The 24,744-nt window shown below is 34.4% G+C and overlaps 1 protein-coding gene across 1 annotated transcript in view; it reads left to right on the forward strand.

Moving 5' to 3' along the window:
• The first annotated feature begins 6,239 nt into the window (after positions 1-6,239).
• LOC141171936 (IgGFc-binding protein-like) overlaps positions 6,240-24,744 on the forward strand; it is an 89,557-nt gene continuing 71,052 nt past the window's right edge. The window contains exon 1 of the mRNA XM_073655647.1: positions 6,240-6,344. The gene's annotated coding sequence lies outside the window, so the exon portion shown is untranslated. The remainder of the gene's footprint in view (positions 6,345-24,744) is intronic.

The following is a 24,744-nucleotide window of genomic DNA, read 5'->3' on the forward strand; positions in this document are numbered from 1 at the left end:
GTCCATCACCGACACTGTATATGTAGTAGAGTGCTCCGCATACACGCTTCTCAGCTGCAGTACTGCTATATCTCTGGGTCTGGTCAACCTGGTCAATAGCGTCACGGGTCCTTCGGCCCAACACATCATGCAGAGGTACCCCAATCTCTTTAAAGGTCTCGGTAAGCTAAAAGACGTTCAGATAAAATTGCATATTGACCAGTCAATACAGCCGTCTGTTCAACCTCACAGGCGCATCCCATTTCATGTCCGCAAACTTGTGGAGCAAGAACTGCAAGATCTGGAAGCGTCTGATGTTGTTGAACGAGTTGAAGGCCCGACCCCTTGGGTATCGCCCATTGTTGTTGCACCAAAACCAAAGCAGCCTGGTAAAATCCGGCTATGTGTGGATATGCGGCATGCCAATCTGGCTATTCAAAGAGAAAGGCACATTACGCCCACTATTGATGACATTCTCGCAGACCTGAATGGTGCAAAAGTATTCTCTAAAATTGATTTAAAATCAGGTTATCATCAACTTGAGTTGCATCCAGATTCCAGATACATTACAACTTTTAGTACCCACATGGGTTTACGACGATTCAAGAGGTTGAACTTTGGTATCTCATCTGCGGCAGAAATATTTCAGAACGTTATCAGTCAGGTTCTATCTGGAATAGCCGGAGTCCTAAACGTCAGTGATGACATTCTTATATATGGTACAACCCAAGAGGAGCATGACAGTCACTTAGAGCAAGTGTTTCAGAGACTGAAAGCCTGCAATCTAACTGTCAATCCGTCAAAATGTGAGTTTAACCAAAAGTCATTAAGCTTCTTTGGATATATCTTTTCTGAGCAAGGAGTTTCAGTAGATCCTCAGAAAATTTCTGCCATAAAGTCAGCTAGCCAACCTCAAAATGTGTCAGAGGTTCGCAGTTTTCTAGGACTAGTCACGTACTGTGGACGATTTATACCTGATCTGGCCACGGTCTCCGAACCCCTGCGACTACTCACGAAAAAAGACACTCCTTGGACATGGACTACTGAACACCAAGCAGCATTCGACTCCATGAAGTCCAGTCTAACTGGCGACACCGTCATGGCCTATTTTGACCCTCTAAAGTCCACTGAGCTGATCGTGGACGCAAGTCCGGTGGGCCTGGGTGCAATTCTCACACAAGTGTCCAAAGCAGGCAACGTTTCTACCATTTCCTATGCAAGCAAAGCCTTAACAGAGACAGAACAACGCTATTCACAAACTGAAAGGGAAGCTCTTGCGGTTGTATGGGGATGCCTTCATTTTCATCTGTACCTTATGGGACATAAATTCACAGTGATAAGTGACCACAAACCGCTCATTCCGCTTTTCAACAAACATTCTTCAAAGCCTCCCCCACGACTTGAACGCTGGTTGCTCCGCCTACAGAACTACCAGTTTCGGTTGAGATACGAGGCAGGAGCTGGTAATCCGGCAGACTACTTTTCGAGATACCCAACACCACAAACTATCAAGGACGACATCCCAGCAACTATCCTTGCAGAGGAACATATCAATTTTATTGTAGCACATTCTGTGCCAAAAGCCATGACTATGGAGGAAAAACAACAAACGGTGGATTCCGATCACCAACTTCAGTTAGTTATAGAGACTGTTCGATCTAAAAATTGGAGCAATTTTCTTGCTGAAGCCTGCCTCCAAACACCGGATCAAACAACCTACTTGACAGCTTTCTTTAATGCACGACATGCTCTCTCCGTGTCTGATTCAAATCTACTGTTGCGTAACAATCGGCTGGTGATACCCCAGAAGCTTCAAAGCAGAGTACTGGATCTGGCCCACGAGGCTCATCAAGGGGTGGTGAAAACAAAGCAATTACTGAGAGAGAAAGTCTGGTTTCCAGGACTAGACAAAAAAGTAGAGGCACTCATTGAAAATTGCATACCTTGCCAAGCAACTACAATTGACCATAGACGCGCACCCTTACAAATGACACCCCTGCCAGAGGGCCCGTGGACTGCTGTTAGTGTTGACTTCTGTGTTTTACCCGATCACTCCTATCTGCTGGTTGTCATGGATGACTATTCGAGGTTCCCAGTCATTGAACATGTTTCGACAACCTCTGCCAGGGCTGTTATACCAAAATTAGACAAGATCTTCTCGGCATATGGCATACCTGAAACAGTGAAATCCGACAATGGACCACCTTTTAATAGCACAGACTTTCGATCATTCGCAACCTATCTGGGTTTCACTCACAGGAAAATAACTCCTTACTGGCCTCAGGCCAATGGGGAAGTGGAACGGTTCATGCAATCAATCAACAAAACTTTGAGGATCGCTACCATGGAGCACAAGGATTTACAGCAAGAGCTACACAGATTTCTTAGACAGTACAGAGCTACACCCCATTCTACTACCGGGGTACCACCCGCCACTGCGCTGTTCAACAGGCCTATGCGTGTCAAACTCCCGAGCGTTCCGCTGAGTCCTGTTCAAACACCAATTGCTACTAAGGATGCCATATCCAAACAGAAGATGAAGAGGTATGCAGATAAGAGCAGTCATCGTTGCAAGCCGCCGGAAATTTTGGTGGGAGATTGGGTCCTTGTAAAAAGACTAAGACCTAGTGACAAGTTTGCATCACGATACTATCCTGAATCCTTTCAGGTCACACAAGTCAAAGGCACCATGGTCACTGCTCAAGATCACGGTCGCCAGGTCACAAGGAACATGTCACATTTTAAAAAACTTTGTGACTATATCCCAGAAACAGACGAGGCAGATGGCGATGACGTCCTGCCGGGTCCCCAGAGCTCAGCAGTTCCAAGGGAGGATACCTCAGAGGACTCGGAAAGTTCATCTGGGACTGAGATGTCTCACCGCTATCCAGCGAGGGCAAATCGAAGACCGCCAGCCCACCTCTTGGACTATGTTCTGCAGTAAAAAGAGAAAAAAAAAAAAAAACCTTTGTACTAATGTGAATTTTTGAACCGTTATCCAGTTCTATTGTTGTTTTGTTTTGTGAGAAGAGGAGAGATGTGATGTTGTTACTACATCTGTGATTGGTTGGCTGTTATCCTTGTTTCAGTTTCTGCCTAGTAACGATGATGTAATGGGGAGGAGGGGACAAGGCAGCAGGAGGGGAGCGCGCGGGTAACAGGGGAGAACGGAAGCAGGAGAATAAAAGTATGGCTGTTTAAAAGTATGGCTGTTTAAAAGTATGGCTGTTTAAACCTACCATCCAGCATCTCTGTGTGGCCTTCTGGAGTTCCTTTCATCAGCATAACAACACCACACCCATGTCACGCCCTTATGATTGAGGACAATTCAGGTGATCGTTGACATCAGCTATAGGGAGAGAATCCTCCCTGCAGTTGCCCCCTTCATCTCCATTAAGAGAATGCAGTGGGTGGTATAACTCATACTCCAGGTGGGGACCCATGGGAGGACTCTGTGGTTCTCCAGCAGGGAAGCCCAACCTTGGTACCGGGCAGAGCCTATAGTATGAAAATATGAAGGGTCGAGAGATCTTGTAATTGCAATCAGCACATTTATGGTGCATTATTTTGTCATGCTTCTCCAAATCTCAGCTGTGCCCCAAAAAATGCCCAGAAAAGACAAATTTGCTTTATTCCTCCTCTTTGATGCCACATTAGTGTGACAAACTTTAATTAAATTGTTTTCCTTAACGTAAAGGGTTATTCCCAAAATTATAAGTGACCTATTTTTTCTGTTCATATAGAAATAATCATGTATGCCGATACATTTTAAACCTGCAATGATTTGCAGCTATAACTTAATGATGATCACTTGGGGGTCTCGTTACTCTTCGTTGCCACTTAATTCGACCTTTAGCAGTTCTAGTGCTTTCAGTTGAAAATTCTCAGATGCACCTAATGACCCTGTCTAATATAACATCTAAAAATCGTATTGTAGCACATCTCAGCTATGCTATGGAGAAGATCCCACTAATAACAGCTGCATTTGCACCTAATGACCTTGACTAATCCAACATCTGACAGCTGGGCTGGGTTGTTGCACATGAAGATCCCACTGACTCCAGCTGCATTTGCACCTAATACCCTTAACTGAATTGCATCTATAACCTAATGATTATCAATTACGGGTCTCTTTACTCTTTGTTACCACTTGATCCAACCGCCAGTAGTTCTAGTGTTATCTGTCGAAAATGCTTAGATGCACCTAAAGACCCTGTCTAATAAAACATCTGAAAGCCGGGTTGTAGCACAGCTTAGCTATGCTTTGCAGAAGATCACACTGATAGAAGCTGCATTTGCACGTAATGACCCTCTCTAATAAAACATCTGACAGCCAGGGTGGGGTATAGAACAGTTCAGCTGTGAAAACTCCACTGATAACACACGCATTTGCACCTATTCATGAAAAAGATGCACCTATGACCTTGTCTTTCAAGTGGGGTACCACAAGGCTCTGCCCTGGCCCCAATGTTGTTGAACATTTTTAGAAATGATCTAGATAAGGGAACTGAAGGTAAATAATCAAATTTTCAGACAATGCAAAGCTAGGAGGGATAGCTAACACTAGAGAAGACAGAGAAAGGATTCAGAAGGAACTAGATAATCTTGAACAGGGAGAAGATTCTACATCTGGGCAAAAAAAACTAAAATGACATCTACAGAATGGGAGGAATAAAACTAAGCAACAGCACGTGTGAAAAAGACTTGGGTATACTAATAGATCACAGACTGCACATGAGTCAACAGTGTGATGCAGCAGCCAAAAAAGGCAAACACATTTCCGGGATGTATTAACAGAAGCACAGAGTCTAGATCACGTTAAGTAATTATCCCCCTCTACTTCTCCTTGGTCAAACCTCATCTGGAATACTGTGCCCAGTTCTGGGCTCCACATTTTAAAAGAGACAAAGAAACTGGAGCAAGTTCAGAGAAGAGCGACCAGGATGGTGAGCGGACTGCAAACTATGTTCTACCGGTTAGAGTATTTGGGAATGTTTAGGTGCAAAAAAGAAGACTGAGAGGAGACTTAATAGCTGTCTACAAATATCTGAAGCGCTGTTACACTGTAGAGGAATCAGCTTTATTCTCATGTGCACATGGAAACACGAGAAGCAATGGGATGAAACTGAAAGGGAGAAGATACAGATTAGATATTAGAAAAAACTTTTTGACAGTGAGGTGATCAATGAGTGGAACAGGCGGCCACGAGAATTGGGTGGTGAGTTCTCCTTCAATGGAAGTCTTCACACTGACTGGCTGGAGAGACATCTGTCTGAGATGGTTTAGTGACCCCTGCATTGAGCAGGGGGTTGGACATGAGGACCCTGGAGGTCCCCGACAACTCTAACATTCTAGGATTCTATGATTCTATGATTGGACTGACAGCCTTGTTGTAACACAACTCTGCTATTCTATGTATGCTAAGCTCTGCTACGCATGCAAGTGAAAGCAGAATAATGCTCTGAAGATCATCATCAACTACTAAGGGAATAGGGAGCTTGTAAATAGTAATGACGATTTGTCAAATCATGGGTCGCAGTCACTACATTCAAAAATATGTTGAGATCCATCTATCTGTATCAGGAAGCAAATGGGAGAGAAGAGTGAGGGGCCTGCAGCACTGAGGAGAAGGAGGGTGCTTTCGGGAAATCTAGTTTTAGAAGATAAGAAGTACACCGCCCATTCAGCTCTCGAAGCTTGATCCATAGAGGGGCAGAAAGAGATAAAAAAAATACACAAAGGTACAAAAAAGAAACTTTACATTGGGTTTATAGTGATCATTAATAGTTATGCAGATACTGTGCTTTGTAAAAATATTGCCATTGTGGGATTCATTCCTTAAAACAACCAACAAAAATGTTGACTATTTCTAATTTCTATAAGTGAAGCCATTTGACAACCATTTCTGTTTTCATATATGGGGGCAGGTGTCATCGATGGTCTGGGTCCAGATAGGCGTTGGCTTTTCCATGGAGACTCAGGATCGTCCATCTACTCTAACATTTTCTGAAATGTAAAATAATTTGTTACCATCTTAGATGTGTAGATATGGAAGCATACACATGGGGTGTGAAGACTTTTGAAATCCAGTGACAATCAATTCTATAGAGATGTCATAGAAGGATGTGAATTATGAGATGTTTTTCCTTGTCACTTGCTATAAATCTTCACGTTGGTTCTGTGCCAGTCTCCTCACACTGAGATGAATGCGTCTTGCACAATTGTAAAGGGCGGTGCACCGGACCGGACAGGACAGGGCAACTACTTTAATACATGTAAATGAGCTTGAGTGGTTATGATCCAGTAACCTATATAAACACTTCCCCGTGCCAAGGTAGTCACAGTCCTGGGCCGAAGAGGAGCAGGTAAGCTTTATCTATGAATTGATGGAGAATTTTTTTTTAGACGCCGACTAGATAGACTTGGATTTTAGTCAAGAATTCAAAAAAAAGTTTAGAAGTTTTAATTCTATAACTTTATTTTTAAAATTGTAAAGGAAAAAAAAATAAAACAATTTTAATGGTATTTAAAAGAGAAAAAAAAATCAAAGTAGAAAATGATAAAACTTATGGTGAAACTTTTACAATCAATTGTTTACACAGGATTTAAAGGGGACGTCTGGTTTGGATAATGAATGTCTAAGTAACCTAAACCTAAATAATAGAAGAGTTCTCTGTTTTTGTGGAATTTTGAGCAATTAACGAACAGATTATTTTTTCTAGATGCCCAACATGTCTTTTTATATTGATTTTTATATAAATGGTGTAATACCTCATTTCACCTCCGGTAGTGCTGCAGGGAAATTTTACTCTTTCTGCCAGTTTCCTTAGTTTTGTAACAGATCTGTGAATATTTGTATGTAACTTTAAATTTTATTAGTATAGATTTCTAATCATTTGTAACAAATGGGGGGTTTCTTAGCAGATAAGTGGATTAAATGTATTGAGACCCCTGTGATTAAAGCGGCTCAATCACCAGCTTTCACAAGACTCATATATATATATATATATATGTATGTCCTGATGAGGCTGGTATATTTACCTGAAAAGCCAAATCAAAGTGGCTGTATACTTTAAAACAAGGATTGCCTGATATCAGTACACCAACCTCATCAGGTCTAAGACATCTGTTTAGTTGTTTGTATTGTGAAATCTGGTGTAAAACTTTCAATGCTTTATAATATATGTAAATTAACTGTATATAAAAGGATTACACCATTGCCATAAGCTCTAGATACAAATTGTGCAGATCCCCTGTATGACATCGGCCTCTAGGTTAAAGGATATGGAAACCTTATGAGGATATTTTTCTTGTTATATTTTTTGCAATTGGGTTCAATCAAAAATGTGATACCTTTTGCCTACTATAAGCTTCTAGGTCTATTTCTAGCTGTAGAATGAGTTAACTGGGAATCCATTAGCGAGCTCGTTCTGACGATAAAATTTATTAACTGTATCTTCTTTCTCCTGAGCTCCTCTCAGTTTATTTATGACCACAAAGTTCAGGGCAGCTTTAATGTAGTCATAAGTCATTTGTAAAGAGCCCAGGAAAATGAAGATACATTTTCTTGTCAAAATGAACTTACTAACGGAATCTCAGTTGACTCATTTTGAAGCAAGCAGTAGAGTGTGAAATGCAAAACTGAGAATGGGCTCCTGCAGCCCCATGCGCATGCACGACCTGCTCAACTATTTCCAGCAGTCCCATTGGATGAGCATGAGCACTTCTGCTCCTTTGAAGGGGTTTAGGGTCTGTTGTGAGCTCGAACCTGTCTGTCTTGTCCCAAAAAGATGAAAACCTTGTGATAATACAAGTGCCACACCCCCTTCACTTTGCTGGATTATGGGGGTCTCGAAGGAGAAAGAATTTTTTAAGGGTTATTCCCAATGCAGTAATATAAAAAGTAATGTGACGCCGCCCTGGTGGACGGATGATGGTCAGTGTCCCACAGGGCAGAATAGAGGTCGGATCTAGGGGCTTTGGGAGTAAAGTTGCGTAAGGAGGCAACAAGGTGAAGGAGACTCTCGTAAGATGACTCATGAGGTTTCGCAGGAGGGAATGTTCTGAATCACAGATTGTGAGTTTATGCCAAGAAAAGAAGGAAACAGGGAACGAGGATGATAAATATCACAGAAGGTCTGAGCGATATAATAAAGCCGGAAATTAATGTCCAAAATCAGAATTTATACAAAGGTGGAAGACAAGGAAGAAAAGCTAAGGTTAAAGAAACAACCAGACAAAATGATAGGCAACAGGAAAAAGCGAAGGCAACACAAAATCAGAGAATGAAACAAAATATCTACAGTATGTCCTGTCAACAAACCCCGAACATAAAGTCATAAAGTGCAGTATAAGGCTATGTGCCCACCATGCAGAAATGCCACGGATTTTTTCCTGAGAGATTTTGCATCTCCCTGGCGGAAAAAAAGCATGCAGGTTATCATTGGGGAACATGACAGATCTTCTACCAAGAGTTTTTTAAGTGTTTCTGCAGCGCATAGTGGGAACAAAGCCTAGAGTGCCAGGGAAAGAGTAGTTATATTCTTGTACACAGGGGAAATATTATAGTAGTTATATTCTTGTACATAGGGGGCAGTATTATAGTAGTTATATTCTTGTACATAGGGGGCAGTATTATAGTAGTTATATTCTTGTACACAGGGGAAATATTATAGTAGTTATATTCTTGTACATAGGGGGCAGTATTATAGTAGTTATATTCTTGTACACAGGGGAAATATTATAGTAGTTATATTCTTGTACATAGGGGGCAGTATTATAGTAGTTATATTCTTGTACATAGGGACAGTATTATAGTAGTTATATTCTTGTACATAGGGGACAGTATTATAGTAGTTATATTCTTGTACATAGGGGGCAGTATTATAGTAGTTATATTCTTGTACATAGGGGCAGTATTATAGTAGTTATATTCTTGTACATAGGGGACAGTATTATAGCAGTTATATTCTTGTACACAGGGGAAATATTATAGTAGTTATATTCTTGTACATAGGGGGCAGTATTATAGTAGTTATATTCTTGTACATAGGGGGCAGTATTATAGTAGTTATATTCTTGTACATAGGGGCAGTATTAGAGTAGTTATATTCTTGTACACAGGGGAAATATTATAATAGTTATATTCTTGTACATAGGGGGCAGTATTATAGTAGTTATATTCTTGTACATAGGGGGCAGTATTATAGTAGTTATATTCTTGTACATAGGGGCAGTATTATAGTAGTTATATTCTTGTACATAGGAGCAGTATTATAGTAGTTATAGTCTTGTACACAGGGGGTAGTATTATAATAGTTATATTCTTGTACATAGGGGCAATATTATAGTAGTTATATTCTTGTACATAGGGGCAGTATTATAGTAGTTATATTCTTGTACATAGGAGCAGTATTATAGTAGTTATAGTCTTGTACATAGGGGCAGTATTATAGTAGTTATATTCTTGTACATAGGAGCAGTATTATAGTAGTTATAGTCTTGTACACAGGGGTAGTATTATAATAGTTATATTCTTGTACATAGGGGCAATATTATAGTAGTTTTATTCTTGTACATAGGGGCAGTATTATAGTAGTTATATTCTTGTACATAGGAGCAGTATTATAGTAGTTATAGTCTTGTACATAGGGGGCAGTATTATAATAGTTATATTCTTGTACATAGGGGCAGTATTATAGTAGTTGTATTCCTGTACATAGGGGCAGTATTATAGTAGTTATATTCTTGTACATAGGACCAGTATTATAGTAGTTATATTCTTGTACATAGGGGCAGTATTATAGTAGTTATATTCTTGTACATAGGAGCAGTATTATAGTAGTTATAGTCTTGTACATAGGGGGCAGTATTATAATAGTTATATTCTTGTACATAGGGGCAGTATTATAGTAGTTGTATTCCTGTACATAGGGGCAGTATTATAGTAGTTATATTCTTGTACAAAGGACCAGTATTATAGTAGTTATATTCTTGTACATAGGAGCAGTATTATAGTAGTTATAGTCTTGTACATAGGGGGCAGTATTATAGTAGTTATATTCTTGTACATAGGGGCAGTATTATAATAGTTATATTCTTGTACATAGGGGCAGTATTATAGTAGTTATATTCTTGTACATAGGACCACTATTATAGTAGTTATATTCTTGTACATAGGAGCAGTATTATAGTAGATATATTCTTGTACATAGGAGCAGTATTATAGTAGTTATAGTCTTGTACATAGGGGGCAGTATTATAATAGTTATATTCTTGTACATAGGGGCAGTATTATAGTAGTTATATTCTTGTACATAGGACCAGTATTATAGTAGTTATAGTCTTGTACATAGAGGCAGCATTATAGTAGTTATATTCTTGTACATAGGGGCAGTATTATAGTAGTTATATTCTTGTACATAGGACCAGTATTATAGTAGTTATAGTCTTGTACATAGGGGGCAGTATTATAATAGTTATATTCTTGTACACAGGGGCAATATTATAGTAGTTATATTCTTGTACATAGGACAAGTATTATAGAAGTTATATTCTTGTACATAGGAGCAGTATTATAGTAGTTATATTCTTGTACATAGGGAGCAGTATTATAGTAGTTATATTCTTGTACATAGGAGCAGTATTATAGTAGTTATATTCTTGTACATAGGAGCAATATTATAGTTCTTATATTCTTGTACATAGGGGGAAGTATTATAGTAGTTATAGTCTTGTACATAGGAGCAGTATTATAGTAGTTATATTCCTGTACATAGGACCAGTATTATAGTAGTTATATTCTTGTACATAGGACCAGTATTATAGTTGTTATAGTCTTGTACATAGGGGGCAGTATTATAGTAGTTATATTCTTGTACATAGGGGCAATATTATAGTAGTTATATTCTTGTACATAGGGGCAGTATTATAGTAGTTATATTCCTGTACATAGGAGCAGTATTATAGTAGTTATATTCTTGTACATAGGGGAAATATTATAGTAGTTATATTCTTGTACATAGGACCAGTATTATATTAGTTATATTCTTGTACATAGGAGCAGTATTATAGTAGTTATAGTCTTGTACATAGGGGGCAGTATTATAATAGTTATATTCTTGTACATAGGGGCAGTATTATAGTAGTTATATTCCTGTACATAGGGGCAGTATTATAGTAGTTATATTCTTGTACATAGGACCAGTATTATAGTAGTTATATTCTTGTACATAGGAGCAGTATTATAGTAGTTATAGTCTTGTACATAGGGGGCAGTATTATAGTAGTTATATTCTTGTACATAGGGGCAGTATTATAGTAGTTATATTCTTGTACATAGGACCAGTATTATAGTAGTTATATTCTTGTACATAGGAGCATTATTATAGTAGTTATAGTCTTGTACATAAGGGGCAGTGTTATAATAGTTATATTCTTGTACATAGGGGCAGTATTATAGTAGTTATATTCTTGTACATAGGACCAGTATTATAGTAGTTATAGTCTTGTACATAGAGGCAGTATTATAGTAGTTATATTCTTGTACATAGGAGCAGTATTATAGTAGTTATATTCTTGTACATAGGACCAGTATTATAGTAGTTATAGTCTTGTACATAGGGGGCAGTATTATAATAGTTATATTCTTGTACACAGGGGCAATATTATAGTAGTTATATTCTTGTACATAGGACCAGTATTATAGTAGTTATATTCTTGTACATAGGAGCAGTATTATAGTAGTTATATTCTTGTACATAGGGAGCAGTATTATAGTAGTTATATTCTTGTACATAGGAGCAGTATTATAGTAGTTATATTCTTGTACATAGGAGCAATATTATAGTACTTATATTCTTGTACATAGGGGGAAGTATTATAGTAGTTATATTCCTGTACATAGGGGGCAATATTATGGTAGATATATTCTTGTACATAGGAGCAGTATTATAGTAGTTATATTCTTGTACATAGGGGCAGTATTATAGTAGTTATATTCTTGTACATAGGGGCAGTATTATAGTAGTTATAGTCTTGTGCATAGGACCAGTATTATAGTAGTTATATTCTTGTACATAGGACCAGTATTATAGTAGTTATATTCTTGTACATAGGACCAGTATTATAGTAGTTATAGTCTTGTACATAGGGGGCAGTATTATAGTAGTTATATTCTTGTACATAGGGGCAATATTATAGTAGTTATATTCTTGTACATAGGGGCAGTATTATAGTAGTTATATTCCTGTACATAGGAGCAGTATTATAGTAGTTATATTCTTGTACATAGGGGAAATATTATAGTAGTTATATTCTTGTACATAGGACCAGTATTATATTAGTTATATTCTTGTACATAGGAGCAGTATTATAGTAGTTATAGTCTTGTACATAGGGGGCAGTATTATAATAGTTATATTCTTGTACATAGGGGCAGTATTATAGTAGTTATATTCCTGTACATAGGGGCAGTATTATAGTAGTTATATTCATGTACATAGGACCAGTATTATAGTAGTTATATTCTTGTACATAGGAGCAGTATTATAGTAGTTATAGTCTTGTACATAGGGGGCAGTATTATAGTAGTTATATTCTTGTACATAGGGGCAGTATTATAGTAGTTATATTCTTGTACATAGGACCAGTATTATAGTAGTTATATTCTTGTACATAGGAGCATTATTATAGTAGTTATAGTCTTGTACATAGGGGGCAGTATTATAATAGTTATATTCTTGTACATAGGGGCAGTATTATAGTAGTTATATTCTTGTACATAGGACCAGTATTATAGTAGTTATAGTCTTGTACATAGAGGCAGTATTATAGTAGTTATATTCTTGTACATAGGAGCAGTATTATAGTAGTTATATTCTTGTACATAGGACCAGTATTATAGTAGTTATAGTCTTGTACATAGGGGGCAGTATTATAATAGTTATATTCTTGTACATAGGACCAGTATTATAGTAGTTATATTCTTGTACATAGGAGCAGTATTATAGTAGTTATATTCTTGTACATAGGGAGCAGTATTTTAGTAGTTATATTCTTGTACATAGGAGCAGTATTATAGTAGTTATATTCTTGTACATAGGAGCAATATTATAGTACTTATATTCTTGTACATAGGGGGAAGTATTATAGTAGTTATATTCCTGTACATAGGGGGCAATATTATGGTAGATATATTCTTGTACATAGGAGCAGTATTATAGTAGTTATATTCTTGTACATAGGGGCAGTATTATAGTAGTTATATTCTTGTACATAGGGGCAGTATTATAGTAGTTATAGTCTTGTACATAGGACCAGTATTATAGTAGTTATATTCTTGTACATAGGACCAGTATTATAGTAGTTATATTCTTGTACATAGGACCAGTATTATAGTAGTTATAGTCTTGTACATAGGGGGCAGTATTATAGTAGTTATATTCTTGTACATAGGGGCAGTATTATAATAGTTATATTCTTGTACATAGGGGCAGTATTATAGTAGTTATATTCTTGTACATAGGACCACTATTATAGTAGTTATATTCTTGTACATAGGAGCAGTATTATAGTAGTTATAGTCTTGTACATAGGGGGCAGTATTATAATAGTTATAATCTTGTACATAGGAGCAGTATTATAGTAGTTATAGTCTTGTACATAGGGGGCAGTATTATAGTAGTTATATTCTTGTACATAGGGGCAGTATTATAATAGTTATATTCTTGTACATAGGGGCAGTATTATAGTAGTTATATTCCTGTACATAGGGGCAGTATTATAGTAGTTATATTCTTGTACATAGGACCAGTATTATAGTAGTTATATTCTTGTACATAGGAGCAGTATTATAGTAGTTATAGTCTTGTACATAGGGGGCAGTATTATAGTAGTTATATTCTTGTACATAGGGGCAGTATTATAGTAGTTATATTCTTGTACATAGGACCAGTATTATAGTAGTTATATTCTTGTACATAGGACCAGTATTATAGTAGTTATAGTCTTGTACATAGAGGCAGTATTATAGTAGTTATATTCTTGTACATAGGAGCAGTATTATAGTAGTTATATTCTTGTACATAGGACCAGTATTATAGTAGTTATAGTCTTGTACATAGGGGGCAGTATTATAATAGTTATATTCTTGTACATAGGACCAGTATTATAGTAGTTATATTCTTGTACATAGGAGCAGTATTATAGTAGTTATATTCTTGTACATAGGGAGCAGTATTTTAGTAGTTATATTCTTGTACATAGGAGCAGTATTATAGTAGTTATATTCTTGTACATAGGAGCAATATTATAGTACTTATATTCTTGTACATAGGGGGAAGTATTATAGTAGTTATATTCCTGTACATAGGGGGCAATATTATGGTAGATATATTCTTGTACATAGGAGCAGTATTATAGTAGTTATATTCTTGTACATAGGGGCAGTATTATAGTAGTTATATTCTTGTACATAGGGGCAGTATTATAGTAGTTATAGTCTTGTACATAGGACCAGTATTATAGTAGTTATATTCTTGTACATAGGACCAGTATTATAGTAGTTATATTCTTGTACATAGGACCAGTATTATAGTAGTTATAGTCTTGTACATAGGGGGCAGTATTATAGTAGTTATATTCTTGTACATAGGGGCAGTATTATAATAGTTATATTCTTGTACATAGGGGCAGTATTATAGTAGTTATATTCTTGTACATAGGACCACTATTATAGTAGTTATATTCTTGTACATAGGAGCAGTATTATAGTAGTTATAGTCTTGTACATAGGGGGCAGTATTATAATAGTTATATTCTTGTACATAGGAGCAGTATTATAGTAGTTATAGTCTTGTACATAGGGGGCAGTATTATAGTAGTTATATTCTTGTACATAGGGGCAGTATTATAATAGTTATATTCTTGTACATAGGGGCAGTATTATAGTAGTTATATTCTTGTACATAGGACCACTATTATAGTAGTTATATTCTTGTACATAGGAGCAGTATTATAGTAGTTATAGTCTTGTACATAGGGGGCAGTATTATAATAGTTATATTCTTGTACATAGGGGCAGTATTATAGTAGTTATATTCTTGTACATAGGACCAGTATTATAGTAGTTATAGTCTTGTACATAGAGTCAGTATTATAGTAGTTATATTCTTGTACATAGGGGTAGTATTATAGTAGTTATATTCTTGTACATAGGACCAGTATTATAGTAGTTATAGTCTTGTACATAGGGGGCAGTATTATAATAGTTATATTCTTGTACACAGGGGCAATATTATAGTAGTTATATTCTTGTACATAGGACCAGTATTATAGTAGTTATATTCTTGTACATAGGAGCAGTATTATAGTAGTTATATTCTTGTACATAGGGAGCAGTATTATAGTAGTTATATTCTTGTACATAGGAGCAGTATTATAGTAGTTATATTCTTGTACATAGGAGCAATATTATAGTACTTATATTCTTGTACATAGGGGGAAGTATTATAGTAGTTATAGTCTTGTACATAGGAGCAGTATTATAGTAGTTATATTCTTGTACATAGGACCAGTATTATAGTAGTTATATTCTTGTACATAGGACCATTATTATAGTAGTTATAGTCTTGTACATAGGGGGCAGTATTATAGTAGTTATATTCTTGTACATAGGGGCAATATTATAGTAGTTATATTCTTGTACATAGGGGCAGTATTATAGTAGTTATATTCCTGTACATAGGAGCAGTATTATAGTAGTTATATTCTTGTACATAGGGGAAATATTATAGTAGTTATATTCTTGTACATAGGACCAGTATTATATTAGTTATATTCTTGTACATAGGAGCAGTATTATAGTAGTTATAGTCTTGTACATAGGGGGCAGTATTATAATAGTTATATTCTTGTACATAGGGGCAGTATTATATTAGTTATATTCCTGTACATAGGGGCAGTATTATAGTAGTTATATTCTTGAACATAGGACCAGTATTATAGTAGTTATATTCTTGTACATAGGAGCAGTATTATAGTAGTTATAGTCTTGTACATAGGGGGCAGTATTATAGTAGTTATATTCTTGTACATAGGGGCAGTATTATAGTAGTTATATTCTTGTACATAGGACCAGTATTATAGTAGTTATATTCTTGTACATAGGAGCATTATTATAGTAGTTATAGTCTTGTACATAGGGGGCAGTATTATAATAGTTATATTCTTGTACATAGGGGCAGTATTATAGTAGTTATATTCTTGTACATAGGACCAGTATTATAGTAGTTATAGTATTGTACATAGAGGCAGTATTATAGTAGTTATATTCTTGTACATAGGAGCAGTATTATAGTAGTTATGTTCTTGTACATAGGACCAGTATTATAGTAGTTATAGTCTTGTACATAGGGGGCAGTATTATAATAGTTATATTCTTGTACACAGGGACAATATTATAGTAGTTATATTCTTGTACATAGGACCAGTATTATAGTAGTTATATTCTTGTACATAGGAGCAGTATTATAGTAGTTATATTCTTGTACATAGGGAGCAGTATTATAGTAGTTATATTCTTGTACATAGGAGCAGTATTATAGTAGTTATATTCTTGTACATAGGAGCAATATTATAGTACTTATATTCTTGTACATAGGGGGAAGTATTATAGTAGTTATATTCCTGTACATAGGGGGCAATATTATGGTAGATATATTCTTGTACATAGGAGCAGTATTATAGTAGTTATATTCTTGTACATAGGGGCAGTATTATAGTAGTTATATTCTTCTACATAGGGGCAGTATTATAGTAGTTATAGTCTTGTACATAGGACCAGTATTATAGTAGTTATATTCTTGTACATAGGACCAGTATTATAGTAGTTATATTCTTGTACATAGGACCAGTATTATAGTAGTTATAGTCTTGTACATAGGGGGCAGTATTATAGTAGTTATATTCTTGTACATAGGGGCAATATTATAGTAGTTATATTCTTGTACATAGGGGCAGTATTATAGTAGTTATATTCCTGTACATAGGAGCAGTATTATAGTAGTTATATTCTTGTACATAGGGAGCAGTATTATAGTAGTTATATTCTTGTACATAGAGGGCAGTATTATAGTAGTTATATTCTTGTACATAGGGGGCAGTATTATAGTAGTTATATTCTTGTACATAGGGAGCAGTATTATAGTAGTTATATTCTTGTACATAGGAGCAGTATTATAGTAGTTATATTCTTGTACATAGGAGCAATATTATAGTACTTATATTCTTGTACATAGGGGGAAGTATTATAGTAGTTATATTCTTGTACATAGGGGGCAATATTATAGTAGATATATTCTTGTACATAGGAGCAGTATTATAGTAGTTATATTCTTGTACATAGGGGCAGTATTATAGTAGTTATAGTCTTGTACATAGGAGCAGTATTATAGTAGTTATATTCTTGTACATAGGACCAGTATTATAGTAGTTATATTCTTGTACATAGGACCAGTATTATAGTAGTTATAGTCTTGTACATAGGGGGCAGTATTATAGTAGTTATATTCTTGTACATAGGGGCAATATTATAGTAGTTATATTCTTGTACATAGGGGCAGTATTATAGTAGTTATATTCTTGTACATAGGAGCAGTATTATAGTAGTTATATTCTTGTACATAGGGGAAATATTATAGTAGTTATATTCTTGTACATAGGACCAGTATTATAGTAGTTATATTCTTGTACATAGGAGCAGTATTATAGTAGTTATAGTCTTGTACATAGGGGGCAGTATTATAATAGTTATATTCTTGTACATAGGGGCAGTATTATAGTAGTTATATTCCTGTACATAGGGGCAGTATTATAGTAGTTATATTCTTGTACATAGGAGCAGTATTATAGTAGTTATAGTCTTGTACTTAGGGGACAGTATTATAATAGTTATATTCTTGTACATAGGGGCAGTATTATAGTAGTTATATTCTTTTACATAGGACCAGTATTATAGTAGTTATATTCTTGTACATAGGAGCAGTATTATAGTAGTTATAGTCTTGAACATAGGGGGCAATATTATAATAGTTATATTCTTGTACATAGGGGCAGTATTATAGTAGTTATATTCTTGTACATAGGACCAGTATTATAGTAGTTATAGTCTTGTACATAGAGGCAGTATTATAGTAGTTATATTCTTGTACATAGGGGCAGTATTATAGTAGTTATATTCTTGTACATAGGACCAGTATTATAGTAGTTATAGTCTTGTACATAGGGGGCAGTATTATAAAAGTTATATTCTTGTACACAGGGCCAATATTATAGTAGTTATATTCTTGTACATAGGACCAGTATTATAGTAGTTATACTCTTGTACATAGGAGCAGTATTATATTAGTTATATTCTTGTACAAAGGGAGCAGTATTATAGTAGTTATATTCTTCTACATAGGAGCAGTATTATAGTAGTTATATTCTTGTACATAGGAGCAATATTATAGTACTTATATTCTTGTACATAGGGGGAAGTATTATCGTAGTTATATTCTTGTACATAGGGGGCAATATTATAGTAGATATATTCTTGTACATAGGAGCAGTATTATAGTAGTTATATTCTTGTACATAGGGGCAGTATTATAGTAGTTATATTCTTGTACATAGGGGCAGTATTATAGTAGTTATAGTCTTGTACATAGGAGCAGTATTATAGTAGTTATATTCTTGTACATAGGACCAGTATTATAGTAGTTATAGTCTTGTACATAGGGGGCAGTATTATAGTAGTTATATTCTTGTACATAGGGGCAATATTATAGTAGTTATATTCTTGTACATAGGGACAGTATTATAGTAGTTATATTCCTGTACATAGGAGCAGTATTATAGTAGTTATATTCTTGTACATAGGGAGCAGTATTATAGTAGTTATATTCTTGTACATAGGAGCAGTATTATAGTAGTTATATTCTTGTACATAGGAGCAATATTATAGTACTTATATTCTTGTACATAGGGGGAAGTATTATAGTAGTTATATTCTTGTACATAGGGGGCAATATTATAGTAGATATATTCTTGTACATAGGAGCAGTATTATAGTAGTTATATTCTTGTACATAGGGGCAGTACTATAGTAGTTATAGTCTTGTACATAGGAGCAGTATTATAGTAGTTATATTCTTGTACATAGGACCAGTATTATAGTAGTTATATTCTTGTACATAGGACCAGTATTATAGTAGTTATAGTCTTGTACATAGGGGGCAGTATTATAGTAGTTATATTCTTGTACATAGGGGCAGTATTATAGTAGTTATAGTCTTGTACATAGGAGCAGTATTATAGTAGTTATGTTCTTGTACAAAGGACCAGTATTATAGTAGTTATATTCTTGTACATAGGACCAGTATTATAGTAGTTATAGTCTTGTACATAGGGGGCAGTATTATAGTAGTTATATTCTTGTACATAGGGGCAATATTATAGTAGTTATATTCTTGTACATAGGGGCAGTATTATAGTAGTTATATTCCTGTACATAGGACCAGTATTATAGTAGTTATATTCTTGTACATAGGGGAAATATTATAGTAGTTATATTCTTGTACATAGGACCAGTATTATAGTAGTTATATTCTTGTACATAGGAGCAGTATTATAGTAGTTATAGTCTTGTACATAGGGGGCAGTATTATAATAGTTATATTCTTGTACATAGGGGCAGTATTATAGTAGTTATATTACTGTACATAGGGGCAGTATTATAGTAGTTATATTCTTGTACATAGGACCAGTATTATAGTAGTTATATTCTTGTACATAGGAGCAGTATTATAGTAGTTATAGTCTTGTACATAGGGGGCAGTATTATAATAGTTATATTCTTGTACATAGGGGCAGTATTATAGTAGTTATATTCTTGTACATAGGACCAGTATTATAGTAGTTATATTCTTGTACATTGGAGCAGTATTATAGTAGTTATAGTCCTGTACATAGGAGGCAGTATTATAATAGTTATATTCTTGTACATCGGGGCAGTATTATAGTAGTTATATTCTTGTACATAGGACCAGTATTATAGTAGTTATAGTCTTGTACATAGGGGGCAGTATTATAATAGTTATATTCTTGTACACAGGGGCAATATTACAGTAGTTATATTCTTGTACATAGGACCAGTATTATAGTAGTTATATTTTTGTACATAGGAGCAGTATTATAGTAGTTATAGTCTTCTAAATAGGGGGCAGTATTATAATAGTTATATTCTTGTGCATAGGGGTAGTAATATAGTAGTTATATTCTTTTATATCGGGGGCAGTATTATAGTAGTTATATTCTTGTACATAGGAGCAGTATTATAGTAGTTATATTCTTGTACATAGGGGCAGTATTATAGTAGTTATATTCTTGTACACAGGGGAAATATTATAGTAGTTATATTCTTGTACATAGGACCAGTATTATAGTAGTTATATTCTTGTACATAGGTTCAGTATTATAGTAGTTAAATTCTTGTACATAGGGGCAGTATTATAGTAGTTATATTCTTGTACACAGGGGCAGTATTATAGTAGTTATATTCTTGTACATAGGGAGCAGTATTATAGTAGTTATATTCTTCTACATAGGGGGCAGTATTATAGTAGTTATATTCTTGTACATAGGACCAGTATTATAGTAGTTATATTCTTGTACATAGGGAGCAGTATTATAGTAGTTATATTCTTGTACATAGGGAGCAGTATTATAGTAGTTATATTCTTGTACATAGGGGCAGTATTATAGTAGTTATATTCTTGTACATAGGGAGCAGTATTATAGTAGTTATATTCTTGTACATAGGGGGCAATATTATAGTAGTTATATTCTTGTACATAGGACCAGTATTATAGTAGTTATATTCTTGTACATAGGAGCAGTAATATAGTAGTTATATTCTTGTACATAGGGGCAATATTATAGTAGTTATATTCTTGCACATGGGGCAGTATTATAGTAGTTATATTCTTGTACATAGGGGGCAGTATTATAGTAGTTATATTCTTGTACATGGGGCAGTATTATAGCAGTTATATTCTTGTACATAGAAGCAGTATTATAGCAGTTATATTCTTGCACATAGGGGGCAGTATTATAGTAGTTATATTCTTTTACATAGGGGGCAGTATTATAGCAGTTATATTCTTGTACATAGGAGCAGTATTATAGTAGTTATATTTTTGTACATAGGAGCAGTATTATAGTAGTTATATTCTTGTACATAGGGGGCAGTATTATTATAGTTATATTCTTGTACATAGGGGCAATATTATAGTAGTTATATTCTTGTACATAGGGGCAGTATTATAGTAGTTATATTCCTGTACATAGGAGCAGTATTATAGTAGTTATATTCTTGTACATAGGGGCAATATTATAGTAGTTATATTCTTGTACATAGGACCAGTATTATAGTAGTTATATTCTTGTACATAGGAGCAGTATTATAGTAGTTATAGTCTTGTACATAGGGGGCAGTATTATAATATTTATATTCTTGTACATAGGGGCAGTATTATTGTAGTTATATTCCTGTACATAGGGGCAGTATTATAGTAGTTATATTCTTGTACATAGGACCAGTATTATAGTAGTTATATTCTTATACATAGGAGCAGTATTATAGTAGTTATAGTCTTGTACATAGGGGGCAGTATTATAATAGTTATATTCTTGTACATAGGGGCAGTATGATAGTAGTTATATTCTTGTACATAGGACCAGTATTATAGTAGTCATAGTCTTGTACATAGGGGGCAGTATTATAATAGTTATATTCTTGTACACAGAGGCAATATTATAGTAGTTATATTCTTGTACATAGGACCAGTATTATAGTAGTTATATTCTTGTACATAGGAGCAGTATTATAGTAGTTATAGTCTTGTACATAGGGGGCAGTATTATAATAGTTATATTCTTGTACATAGGGGCAGTATTATAGTAGTTATATTCTTGTACATAGGGGCAGTATTATAGTAGTTATATTCTTGTACACAGGGGCAATATTATAGTAGCTATATTCTTGTTCATAGGACCAGTATTATAGTAGTTATAGTCTTGTACATAGGTTCAGTATTATAGTAGTTATATTTTTGTATATAGGACCAGTATTATAGTAGTTATATTCTTGTACATAGGGGCAGTATTATAGTAGTTATATTCTTGTACACAGGGGCAATATTATAGTAGTTATATTCTTGTACATAGGACCAGTATTATAGTAGTTATATTCGTGTACATAGTAGCAGTATTATAGTACTTATAGTCTTGTACATAGGGGGCAGTATTATAATAGATATATTCTTGTACATAGGGGCAGTATTATAGTAGTTATATTCCTGTACATAGGGGGCAGTATTATAGTAGTTATATTCTTGTACATAGGGGTAGTATTATAGTAGTTATATTCCTGTACATAGGAGGCAGTATTATAGTAGTTATATTCTTGTACATAGGGGGCAGTATTATAGTAGTTATATTCTTGTACATAGGGGGCAGTATTATAGTAGTTATATTCTTGTACATAGGATCAGTAATATAGTAGTTATATTCTTGTACATAGGGGCAATATTATAGTAGTTATATTCTTGCACATGGGGCAGTATTATAGTAGTTATATTCTTGTACATAGGGGGCAGTATTATAGTAGTTATATTCTTGTACATGGGGCAGTATTATAGTAGTTATATTCTTGTACATAGAAGCAGTATTATAGTAGTTATATTCTTGTACATAGGGGGCAGTATTATAGTAGTTATATTCTTGTACATAGTGGGCAGTATTATAGTAGTTATATTCTTGTACATAGGAGCAGTATTATAGCAGTTATATTCTTGTACATAGGAGCAGTATTATAGTAGTTATATTCTTGTACATAGGGGGCAGTATTATAATAGTTATATTCTTGTACATAGGGGCAATATTATAGTAGTTGTATTCTTGTACTTAGGGGCAGTATTATAGTAGTTATATTCCTGTACATAGGAGCAGTATTATAGTAGTTATATTCTTGTACATAGGGGCAATATTATAGTAGTTATATTCTTGTACATAGGACCAGTATTATAGTAGTTATATTCTTGTACATAGGAGCAGTATTATAGCAGTTATAGTCTTGTACATAGGGGGCAGTATTATAATAGTTATATTCTTGTACATAAGGGCAGTATTATAGTAGTTATATTCCTGTACATAGGGGCAGTATTATAGTAGTTATATTCTTGTACATAGGAGCAGTATTATAGTAGTTATATTCTTGTACATAGGAGCAGTATTATAGTAGTTATATTCTTGTACATAGGAGCAGTATTATAGTAGTTATATTCTTGTACATAGGTTCAGTATTATAGTAGTTATATTCTTGTACATAGGAGCAGTAATATAGTAGTTATATTCTTGTACATAGGGGCAATATTATAGTAGTTATATTCTTGCACATGGGGCAGTATTATAGTAGTTATATACTTGTACATAGGGGGCAGTATTATAGTAGTTATATTCTTGTACATGGGGCAGTATTATAGTAGTTATATTCATGTACATAGAGGCAGTATTATAGTAGTTATATTCTTGTACATAGGGGGCAGTATTATAGTAGTTATATTCTTGTACATAGGGGGCAGTATTATAGTAGTTATATTCTTGTACATAGGAGCAGTATTGTAGTAATTATATTCTTGTACATAGTAGCTGTATTATAGTAGTTATATTCTTGTACATAGGAGCAGTATTATAGTAGTTATATTCTTGTACATAGGGGGCAGTATTATAGTAGTTATATTCTTGTACATAGGGGGCAGTATTATAGTAGTTATATTCTTGTACATGGGGCAGTATTATATTAGTTATATTCTTGTACATAGGGGCAGTATTATAGTAGTTATATTCTTGTACATAGGGGGCAGTATTATAGTAGTTATATTCTTGTACATAGGAACAGTATTATAGTAGTTATATTCTTGTACATAGGAGCAGTATTATAGTAGTTATATTCTTGTACATAGGAGCATTATTATAGTAGTTATATTCTTGTACATAGGGGGCATTATTATAGCAGTTATATTCTTGTACATAGGGTGCAGTATTATAGTAGTTATATTCTTGTACAAAGGGGCAGTATTATAGTAGTTATATTCTTGTACATAGGGAGCAGTATTATAGTACTTATGTTCTTGTACATAGGGGGCAGTATTATAGTAGTTATATTCTTGTACATAGAGGCAGTATTATAGTAGTTATATACTTGTACATACAGGGGCAGCATTGTAGTAGTTATATTCTTGTACATAGGGGGCAGTATTATAGTAGTTATATTCTTGTACATAGGGGGCAGTATTATAGTAGTTATATTCCTGTATATAGGAGCAGTATTATAGTAGTTATATTATTGTACATAGGGGCAGTATTATAGTAGTTATATTTTTGTACATAGGAGCAGTATTATATTAGTTATATTCTTGTATATAGAGGCAGTATTATAGTAGTTATATTGTTGTACATAGGGGCAGTATTATAGTAGTTATATTCTTGTACATAGGAGCAGTATTATAGTACTTATATTCTTGTACATAGGGGCAGTATTATAGTACTTATATTCTTGTACATAGGAGCAATATTATAGTAGTTATATTCTTGTACATAGGAGCAGTATTATAGTAGTTATATTCTTGTACATAGGAGCAGTATTATAGTAGTTATATTCTTGTA

This window comes from Phyllobates terribilis, unplaced genomic scaffold (assembly GCF_046119375.1).
Source record: "Phyllobates terribilis strain yellow unplaced genomic scaffold, ASM4611937v1 Scaffold_12__6_contigs__length_324123572, whole genome shotgun sequence".
In the NCBI taxonomy this organism is placed as follows: domain Eukaryota; kingdom Metazoa; phylum Chordata; class Amphibia; order Anura; family Dendrobatidae; genus Phyllobates; species Phyllobates terribilis.